We start from the raw sequence: 5,024 nt of genomic DNA, 5'->3' as shown, positions 1-5,024 counted from the left end.
GTCTCTATAGTTTCAAATATTTTAGCACATCTATTTCTTTCTTCTAAGCTCCTATCAAAATATTTTTATGCAGTTTACCATAAACGCCTACAGTTGTTAGCTAAGTGTTTTAGTAAGTTTGTTTCCGCAGTTTGATTGTAAAGCAGTCTGTGTTTTATACATATTTGATCTTCTAATTTCAAAAGGCTTACCACATAAGTCACATGCTAAATGATGTTGAGCATGAAAATGCTCTTTTTAAAAGAAGTCAACAATTTTAATTTTCATTCAATCAACTGTGATAGAAACAACATATGTTTATCCTCATGCTGTTTGTAAGTAAAAGATATACGTGTACATTTAACATAAGCATAATTCAACAATACAACAGAACAGAGCATCCTAACTGCTATGCCATATGTCAAAGTTACTACGAAAGTACAGGCTAGAGTAACTGGCATTTATAAACAAAAATAAAATTAGGTGCCAGAAGACCAGATTGCTTTTGATCTAAAGCTACCTCTTTATGAAGTATGGTTTTTTTTTTTAAAAAAATCTCTGAAAGCCTTTTTCCTTTTCCATTCTATGATTTCTTGATTGGAGGATAGTTGCTTTACAATACTGTGGTGGTCTGTGCTGTACATCAATGTGAATCAGTCGTAATTATGTGCATATCCTCTCCCTCCTCCTCATCCCACTCTTTTAGATCATCACAGAGCACCAGGCTTGGCTCCCTATGTTGTACAGAAGCTTCCTGCCAGTTATCTATTTTACACATGATAGTGTATGGATGATTATAAGAACTGATATATTTAATCAGTCTGATTAAAAATCAAGTAAACAATAATATACACATTATATACACACTGAAAGCACTACACAAATGTAAGTTATTAGTAATTTTTAACTGATATGCCAGAACACATTTCATGTAGATAAAGGATGCTGAGCGATACATATGAGGAGTGTCCACAAAGAAGGCGGTTCCTGGCTTCAAAATTATGAGATCCTGTTAAAAGGAGGCAGAGAAAATAACTGATGTTGAGAGGTAGGGTGTGTGGTGTGGAGGCAGGCCCTAGGAGGTGAAGAGGATTTCACATTTTTAGGTCAAGTCCTTGTTATACTTTTGTTCCCAGTTATTCCAAAATTGCTTTTAATCTTTGACAAAATGTATGCAGATGAGTGGAACTCTGACTTGACATTTAATATATTCCAGATCCAAAGTTATACACTGGTCTGATTCAATGATACTTAACTTGAGAATTATTATGTTAATGACAATATTCTTTTGAATTGAATGAAACTCACCAGGAGAAGGAAACAAATCTAAACGTACTGAGTATTCAGTGCAGCAGGGAACAAGTGTAGAGACCAAACACTGCTGCTGCTGCTAAGTCACTTCAGTCGTGTCCGACTCTGTGCGAGCCCAGAGACGGCAGCCCAGCAGGCTCTTCTGTTCCTGGGATTCTCCAGGCAAGAACACTGGAGTGGGTTGCCATTTCCTTCTCCAATGCATGAAAGTGAAAAGTGAAAGTGAAGTCGTTCAGTCGTGTCTGACTCCTAGCGACCCCATGGATGGTAGCCTATCAGGCTCCTCTGTCCGTGGGATTTGCCAGGCAAGAGTACTGGAGTGGGGTGCCATCGCCTTCTCCGAATTATTATGCTAAATTAAATATAAACACAGATAGCAGGTGAATATCATGAATTTTAGAGATGGTTTTACAATTTTTTTAAGATCTGTTTCTACGTAAGCGTTGGCTCCAGGTCATAATGTCATATACTGGCTCTGCTGAATGTATGTTGTATTTTAGTTGCTAACTCATATCTATCCTTTTTGCAACCCCATGGACCATGGCCTGCCAGACCCCTCTGCCCATGGGATTTCCCAAGCAAGAGTACGGGAGCGGGTTGCCATAATGCAGGCAAAAAATTTAACTTTAGAAAATAGTTTTACAATTAGACATACCTGGTCACAAACAGGTTTCCAGCAAATACTAACAGCTAAAGGTATATTTATTTCAACAACTATATGTCTTGGAAAATTCCAGCACACTCACACTCATATAGTGTGAGCAACCTCTTAAAATGTGTAAATTTTTTTTTTTTGATCCACAGAGAGAAGCTTATAGAGAAAAAAAAAGTACTCAATTTTTTTTGCAGTCAAGTGTAAGAAGATGGCACCTCATTAAGCTGATATGTAAGTGAATTCAGCCATGAATTTTTTTATAATATCAATTGAAAACACACAAAAAAACAAACCCTGAAACAATATTTTAGATGAAGTTGGAAAACAGGCACAATACAAAACCACATTCTGGAAAGAGAAGTTGTAATGATCACATATCCACAGAACAAAATGTTGCTTAAAACAGACTGAGAGATAATAATGAAAATCCAAGATTAATGATGAGACAGGTTATTTCCTTGATGACTAAGAACATCCTTTAATAAATAGACCAAGAAAAACAGAGCTCCTTAAGTACAAGTAATAACCACAAAGAAGCAATCATGTGTCCTGTATCAACATTAATGAGGAAATAAAGAAGAAATAGAATCTGATAGAAAACGAACAGGTGAATAAAGAATACACACTAATCACATTAGAGTAATTGTGCAACAACGATGGTTGAAAATTATGACCTTTTGGTTCCCAGGAGTTGGAGAAATATGGCCTCTATAAAAGAGGAAAATATGCATAAGTATGTTTGTGCATGAGATAGAAGAAAAGTGAGGTAGAAAACCTAAGAAAATAAGTAGGAGAAAAAAGCAAAGGCATAATGGACATGAAAGTCACATTGTAGGCAGAAGAAATGGAGAATAAATTATTATGAACATCTAGTCAGATCCCTAAGGAATAGTCTTGCAAAATGTAATGAAAAAATTGAAAATATAGTTCAAATTAAAGACTGATCAAATTACAGATATGAAAGGGCTTCCCAGGTGGCTCTAGTGGTAAAGAACCTGCCTGCCAATGCAGGAGACATAAAAGACAGGGGTTCAATGCCTGGGGTCAGCAAATTCCCCTGGAGGAGGGCATGGCAACCCATTCCAGCATTCTTGCCTGGAGAATCCCATGGACAGAGGAGCCTGGCAGGCTACAGTCCACAGGGTTTCACAGAGTCGGACATGACTGAAGTGACTTAGCACACACACAGCCATGCAGAGGTATGAAATACAGATGACAGGAAGTAATATAAAGTACCATAATTAATAAAATTTAATAGAGAACAGAGTGAAGCAGAATCAATCATTATAAAATGGAAGAAATTCAAGAGAAAATAGAGAAATTCCCTGGAATACATGAATCACTGAATTCAGAAATGATTTCCCTATATTTCACAGAAAACAAATAGCACAGACCAAAAAAACGCATGAAGCATATTCAGTATCATCTCATTTTTATTTGATTTCCACTGTGATTTATTTGAATAAGTCATTAGAACAATTTTAAAATTTAGTCATTTATTTACTTATCTAATGTTCTTTTCATTATTTTTAAAATTGTTTCTGCTATTTTTATTGGGTTAAGAAAATGAGATTTACATAATTCTTTAAAGTGGATGTAGGATTTCTTCAGCTTAATTGATGTTCAATTCATATAACTGTTCTAGGAATGCTTTAATTAAATATATGAATTCTGTTACATTGATTTTGTTGCCTCTATATCAATAGCTCTATGTCAATGGTCAATGTATTAAGAAGAAGAGACGTTACTTTGGCGACAAAGGTCCGTCTAGTCAAAGATATGGTTTTTCCAGTAGTCATATATGGATGTGAGAGTTGGACCATAAATAAGACTGAGCACTGAAGAACTGATGCTCTCAAACCGTGGTGTTGGAAAAGACTCTTGAGAGTCCCCTGGACAGAAAGGAGATCAAACCAATCAATCCTAAAGGAAATCAACCCTGAATATTCATTGGAAGGATTGATGCTGATACTGAAGCTCCAGTACTGGCCACATGATGCAAAGAAGTGACTCATTGGAAAAGACCTTGATGCTGGAAAGATAGAAGACAAAAGGAGAAGGAGAAGACAGAGGACAAGATGGTTGGATGGCATCAGTGACTCAATGGTTATTAGTTAGAGCAAGCTCTGGGAGATGGTGAAGGACAGGGAAGCCTGGTGTGCTGCAGTCCACAGGGTTGCTAAGAATTAGACATGACTAAGGATGCGAGAGTTGGACTGTGAAGAAAGCTGAGCGCAGAAGAATTGATGCTTTTGAACTGTGTTTGAGAAGACTTTTGAGAGTCCCTTGGACTGCAAGATCAAACCAGTCCATTCTAAAGGGGATCAGTCCTGGGTGTTCTTTGGAAAGAATGATGCTAAAGCTGAAACTCCAGTACTTTGGCCACCTCATGCGAAGACCTGACTCATTGGAAAAGACTCTGATGCTGGGAGGGATTGGGGGCAGGAAGAGGACGACAGAGGATGAGATGGCTGGATGGCATCACTGACTCGATGGACGTGAGTCTGAGTGAACTCCGGGAGTTGGTGATGGACAGCGAGGCCTGGCGTGCTGCAATTTATGGGGTCACAAAGAGTCAGACACGACTGAGCAACTGAACTGAAAGGGACTGAACAACAAGTATCAACAGTTCAGTGTATTAATGTTTTTTCTCAAACATCCTATAACTTTACTTAGTCATTTGTCTATTGAGTCAGAAACATTACAGCTTCCCTGGTGGCTCAGAGGTTAAAGCGTCTGCCTGGAATGCAGGAGACCCGGGTTCGATCCCTGGGTCAGGAAGATCCCCTGGAGAAGGAAATGGCAACCCATTCCAGTACTCTTGCCTGGAGAATCCCATGGAGGGAGGAGCCTGCTAGGCTACAGTCCATGGGGTCGCAAAGAGTTGGACACGATTGAGCGACTTCACTTGTGATAAGACTGTTTACTTGTTTTGTTGTTGTTGTTCAATCGTTCAGTCATGTCTGACTCTTTGAGACCCCAAGGACTGCAGGACACCAGGCTTCTCTGTCCTTCGCCAATTAATTCTGTCCATATTTGCTTTCTGTATTTTGAGAATATGAGATCCATATGTGTTTAG

General features: G+C 38.3%; 1 non-coding gene across 1 annotated transcript; it reads left to right on the top strand.

The window, feature by feature from the left end:
* The first annotated feature begins 4,654 nt into the window (after positions 1-4,654).
* On the top strand, positions 4,655-4,727 carry TRNAS-GGA (transfer RNA serine (anticodon GGA)). The gene has a single exon. It is a non-coding gene; the product is annotated as a tRNA-Ser (tRNA).
* The last annotated feature ends 297 nt before the right edge of the window (positions 4,728-5,024 follow it).

Source organism: Ovis aries, chromosome 21 (genome assembly GCF_016772045.2).
Source record: "Ovis aries strain OAR_USU_Benz2616 breed Rambouillet chromosome 21, ARS-UI_Ramb_v3.0, whole genome shotgun sequence".
Lineage (NCBI taxonomy): Eukaryota > Metazoa > Chordata > Mammalia > Artiodactyla > Bovidae > Ovis > Ovis aries.
Note: the sequence above shows the minus strand (reverse complement) of the source record. Positions and strands in the feature narration are given on the sequence as shown.